Source organism: Onychomys torridus, chromosome X, assembly GCF_903995425.1.
Source record: "Onychomys torridus chromosome X, mOncTor1.1, whole genome shotgun sequence".
Classification (NCBI taxonomy): domain Eukaryota; kingdom Metazoa; phylum Chordata; class Mammalia; order Rodentia; family Cricetidae; genus Onychomys; species Onychomys torridus.
In genome coordinates, this window is record NC_050466.1 from 30,015,137 (window position 1) to 30,021,365 (window position 6,229).

Sequence of the window (6,229 nt, forward strand, 5' to 3'; positions counted from 1 at the left end):
TTGTAACCAAGAAAAACTATAACTTATCTAGTCTTCAACTCCATCAAAGACCCCAGAAGGATATATTACCTAAGTAAACAGGAAGTGCATTGTAAGCAACTTCCAAAAATTCTAGAAATGACAAAGACAGCTGGCTGCTTGGACAATTACCCAAAGTTCCTCTGTAATATTGGGGCTATTATCTTCTGCCTAAAGGCCTAGAGTCTCTGGCATACTTTTCAGTGAAGCAAGAAATTGAAGGACTGTTTTCCCTACTGGAAAAATTTATCAATCACATTTCTCTGTGTACTGCAGAATGTCTGGCAGTTTCTTCTGTGAATCAGGAGCTTGAAGGACCATCTCACCCTCTTTTGACAAAGTTTGATGGTCACTTTCCTTTGGGTTCTGTATATCCAGTTTATATAACATACTGTCAAGCAGTCCAGGGAAGAGCATTTTCTTGCCCAAATGGCCAGGTTTACCAAGAAGATAAACTCCATATAGAGTGTCTTCAATGACCATCATCCTCTTTGAAGTAAATTAGTGCCACCAGGAACAGATGTGTCTCACTGTACAGAAAAACCTAAGTTTTTCAAACATTTAAAATACTACATTCTGCAGGTCCTTGAAGTATTTGAATATTAGCTATCTAATTGAAATATATCTTTGTATACCTAAAAAACTTAACTAACACCATTGTAAGTTTGATTATAGTAGATGACTATTAATCTGTATTTCTTAACTATAAATAACAATTTTAAATGAATTGCATGAATATAATACATTAAGCAAGGGTAGAACTATACATAAAGTATAACAAAATTAATTTTAAATCTATATTATAAAGGAAAATCCATACCAATGTAAAATATTTTTAGATTAATAGTTTTTTTTGGATTAAAGTAGATCCAATAATCTACTTTTTTCCTAATTTCTCTATCATGTCCTCCTTTCTTCTTTTATAAAGAGATTGATTTTAATAAAAAACAATTTATAACCAAACCCCTAAACAAAGAAAAACATCCATAATCCATTTTGGGAGAATGCGGTTAAAGTTTCCTAGGGTACTTCCTGCTGATTGTGGGTGTTATTATTCTTATGGGTGACCTGAGAAAATTTAGAATTATAATCAAGTCCTGACTGGAGTAGTCTATGAGGCTGGACCATCAGAGCCAGGAACTTTGAACCTGTTCTGGATGAAGAATTCAGAGCAAACTGCAACAGAGGCATTTTGAGATGCTAGATCATCTAGGTCATTTGTTTTCATTGGTGTCTGGATCCCCTCATGCTGAAAAAAATAAACTTTTAAAGGTAAAATATACATTTGCATGAATACAAGAATAGAATGCCCATTGTATAAAATTCAGCCAAAGATAATTTCTTTGTTATTATTATTATTATTATATTTGTGTTTTAATTTTACACATGAGCTATGGATTCCCCTGTCCTCCCCCCTCCTGCCCCCACCTCCACCTTCCCCCCATCCCCTCCCCTCCATTCCCATATTCTCCAGGGCCAAGACTCCCCTGGGGATTCATTTAAAACTGGTGATTTCAGTACAGGCAGGTCCAGTCCCCTCCTTCCAGGCTGAGCAAAGTGTCCCTGTGTAAGCCCAAGGTTCCAAACAGCCAGCTCATGCACTAAGGACAGGTCCTGGTCCCACAGCCTGGATGCCTCCCAAACAGTCCAAGCCACTCAACTGTCTCACTTATCCAGAGGGCCTGATCCAGCTGGGGGCTCCACAGCCTTTGGTTCATAATTCACATGCTTCCATTTGTTTGGCTATTTGTCCCTGTGCTTTTTCCAATATTAGTCTCAACAATTCATGTTCTTACAGTCCTTCCTCTTTCTTGACAATTAGATACCTGGAGCTCCACCTGGGGCCTGGCTGAGGATCTCTGCATCCACTGCCATCAGTTATTGGATGAGAGTTCCAGCACGACAGTTAGGGTGTTTGGCCATCTGATCACCAGACTAGGTCAGATCAGGCTTTTTCTTTACCATTGCCTGCAGTCTACAAAGGATGTTTCATTGTGGATTTCTGGGGACCTCTCCAGCACTCTGCCTATTCCTGTTCTCGTGTGGTCTTCATTTATCATGGTCTATTATTCCTTGTTCTCCCTTTCTGTTCTTGATCCAGCTGGGATCTCCTGCTCCCCTAAACATTTTTTCCCCTCAAATTTTGTCCTTCATTACTCCCACTGTTGTACAGGTTGTTCATGTAGATCTCATCCATTTCTCTGTCATTGGGTGATTCCTGTGTCTTTCCTAGGGTTCCATTTTCTAGGTAGCCTCCCTGGAGTTGTGTAGCAGTCTAGTCATCTTTGGTTTACATCTAGTATCCTCCTATGAGTGAGTACATACCAGGTTAGTCCTTCTGAGTGTGGGGGCAGGGTGTGGTGTAGTTAACAGAACAACAATTATCATCATATAAGACAACTGAAGATGAAAAAAAACAAAACAAAAACAAACATACTGTCCCCATATATAACTAATTTGTGCTGTGTACCAACAAGAACCTGCTTTAAATTTCCATGCCAATTTATAACCCCCAGACTGTACCAGGAAAGGTTAGTGGCTATTGAAAATACCACCAGGACAGGGCTAGCTAAAGACACATTTGGTAGTGTGTTAACTATACAAAAAAAGACACTGTACAGTTTAAAAACAAATCTTACACAGCCTTACATTTCAATATTTTTCTTTAAAAGGAGTGAGTTGTGTATGGGGGGTTAAATGCTTTATAGACAAGAAAAAAGACTGCGCTAGAACCAACTTATTCATCATCATCTTCTTCTCCATCTTCATCTTTCTCCTCTTCCTCCTCTTCCTCATCCTTTTCATCCTACTCCTCATCTTACTCTTCCTTCTTTTTCTTGCTCTTTTCAGCCTTGACAACCCCCTTCTTGGCCGCATGGGGTTTTCCTTTAGCTCTGTAGGCAGCAATATCCTTCTCATACTTCTCCTTCAGCTTGGCAGCCTTCTTCTCATAGGGCTGCTTGTTGTCCGCAGCGGTGTTGTTCCACGTCTCCCCCAGCTTCTTTGCAACATCCCCGATGGACAAGCTGGGGTGCTCTCATTTGATTTTGGGGCGATACTCAGAACAGAACAAGAAGAAGGCCGAAGGAGGCCCCTTGGGTGCATTGGGGTCCTTAAACTTCTTTTTGGTCTCCCCTTTGGGGGGGATGTAGGTCTTCATTTCTCTTTCATAATAAGCCTTGTCAGCCTTTGCCATGTCTTCAAATTTCCCCTTTTCTTTAGCAGACATGGTCTTCCACCTTTATGAGCACTTTTTGGAGAACTCTGAGAAGTTGACAGAAGCATCCGGGTGCTTTTTCTTGTGTTCCTCCTGGCAAGTTTGCACCAAGAATGCATATGAGGACATTTTGCCTCTCGGCTTCTTAGGATCTCCTTTGCCTATGTTTAGTTGATTTTCCTCTGGGAGGCACAGAGTCTTCCTGAGGAATTGCTCTTGCTTGCCCTGGTGCTGTCTCTATGGAGCTCAATCCAGAGACTCTTTTTTCAAAGCAACATATCCTTATGTCCAAATTTTGAAGTCAAGGTACCTTTAAAATTTACATATTTGTTTAACTGAACAGTTTTTACGATCAAATCTTTTTTGTAGTTAAAAATCCCAAAGATAAGACAAACCAGATTCTCTGTGTAATACCCATCTTTGTAAGACTGAAGCGCTGCTGTGGCTGCTGGCTCCACCCACCTCAGCTTCCTAAGGTGGTGGTGGTACAGTTTATCACCAGCTCTGGGTCTGGAGTCATGTGTACCATAAACTATCAGAAGCAGTTCTATCAAAGCAGTGCATAGCCCCAGAAACTCCCCCCCCCTTTTTTTTTAACTTGTAAAGGCTAAATCCACCATGCAGCAGAGTAAAGTGCCACTTGTAGACTACTCATTCCCACCACACTGCAGGTCAGATGCACATGCCAGGAACCCACCATAGTAGCTCAAACCAGCAGGCTGCCACTAACTTGAGAGAGACAACTAGGAAGCTGTTTTTAGCTCTGTTTTGGAATATTTTTCGTCAGATTTTAGGTGGAAACTCTTGCCCCACATTGGGCGCCATTTTTAGTTAGAGTTTTCCTGCCTGGCCCAGTCAGGACAAATCTCTCCTACCCGCCAGTCCCACAGTCGCTCAGACACAACCAAGAAAGCACACAGAAACTCACATTGTTCACAAACTGCATGGCCACGGCAGGCTTCTTGCCATCCGCCTCTTTTATCTTAAATTAACCCACTTCTGTCAGTCCATACTTTGCCACATGGCTTGTGGCCCACCAGTGTCTTTACATGTTGCTTCTCATGGCAATGGCTGGCAGTCTCTCCTCCCAGCTTTCCTGTTCCCAGCCTTTTCCCCTTCCTTGTACCGCCTTCCTTATCCTTCCTGTCTGGAAATGGTGTACCATTTGACTTAAATTTTGGAGTGAAGATGTTTTAAAAATATGTAGGTTGATCTAATTCAGCAGCTTTTATAATCAAATGTTTCATAGCAGTCAAAAATTTTAAAGATAACACAATAATATACATAAATCAGACTTTCTGTGCATTTCCAATCCTCATGTGGCTCATTTTCTTTATTACATTACTTTACTCCCCTCTCTAAGGACTTTATTTTTTAATTTAAAACTATATATTTCTTTTTTATGACTGTCTATACATTCTCTTTATTCTCCCAAGCCTATGTATATGTTTAGAGTCTTTTCCATCTAAATTTGTTCTTATTGTGTATCTGCAATCATTTTCTGACCATTGCTTTAAACTTAAACGTAACTAGGACCAAAGAGGCAGCCCTAGTTGCTGGCTCTGTCTCATTTGGCTTCACAACATGGCGGTGGTATATTTACTGCCAGCTCTGAGAGCCATGCTCATTTTCAACTCTGGGAAGCAGTTGGACTATGCCTCCATCAAGCAACTTTCAGCCCAGAAATGTTTTTTTTTTAATCTGTACTACCAAAAGCTAAATTCACCCACACAGTGCACTGTACGGATTGGAGACACATCTGTGTATGGTGACAGGAATCCACCATGCTGTGCTCAAGCTTAAATGCCACAGTGTCTTTGTGCCATGGCCTGCATAAGAGACAAACTAGGAAGCTCTTTTTGGCTAAATTTTAGAATCCTTTTTTTAAAGCGTTTCAGGATTATAGGTGGAAATTCTTGCCCCATGTTGGAACACCAGATGTAACCAAAAGTATTCCTGTGTCCTGTTCAGTCCCACAGCTGCTTGGTTCCCAAGTCAAATGGATAATTCTGAAACTCTGAGGTGATGCAAATTGGGCTGCCAATTGTAGTTGGAAGTTTCTCCAGTCCCACCCGGCCCCATGGTCTGGAAGAATCTGTCCCACCCACAGTCCTGCAGCTGCTTATAAAATAATCATTCAGAGTCTTATATTAATTACAAACTATATGGCCTATGGCTCAGGCTTTTTTCTAGCTAGGTCTATCATCGTAAATTAACCCATTCATACTAATCTGTATATTGCTACATGGCTGTGGCATTACCAGTTTTTTTTTTATTTCTTTCTCAGCCCATATATCATTTGTATATGAGGGCTACTACTAGGTGGCAGTGGCACATGCCTTCAATCCCAGCACTTGGGAGACAGAGACAGGTGGATCTCTGTGAGTTTGAGGCCAGCCTGATCTACAGAGGGAGATCCAGGAGAGGCACAAAAACTACTCAGAGAAACCCTGTCTGGAAAAAACAAAACAAACAAAAAATAAAATTTTGAAAAAAAGAGCGCTATTGTATTTTTTTTAAGTTTATCTTGTATCCAGCCACTTCAGAAAAGGTGTTTATCATCTGTAGGAGTTCCCTTGTAGAATATTTGGGAGCATTAATGTATACTATCATATCACCTGCAAATAGCAATACTTTGATATCTTCCTTTCCAATTTGTATCCTGTTGATCACCTTTAGTTGTCTTATTGCTCTAGTTAGAATGTCAAGTACTATATTGAATAGATATGGAAAGAGCAAGGGAATAATTTTTACTATTTTATTTTATAATTTAATTTAATTTTACATATCAGCCATGGATTTCCCTGTCCTACCCCCTTCCCCCCCACCCCGCCTTCCCCACAGCACATCCCTCATTCCCATCTCCTCCAGGACCAAGACTACCCTGGGGATTCAGCTCAACCTGGTAAATTCAGTCTAGGCAGGTCCAGTCCCCTCCTCCCAGGCTGAGCAAAGTGTCCCTGCACAAGCCCCAGGTTCCAAACAGCCAGCTCA

General features: G+C 40.9%; 1 pseudogene; it reads right to left on the reverse strand.

Moving 5' to 3' along the window:
* Window positions 1-2,755: 2,755 nt before the first annotated feature.
* LOC118574591 lies at window positions 2,756-4,857 on the reverse strand (annotated as a pseudogene).
* Between the last annotated feature and the right edge of the window lie 1,372 nt (window positions 4,858-6,229).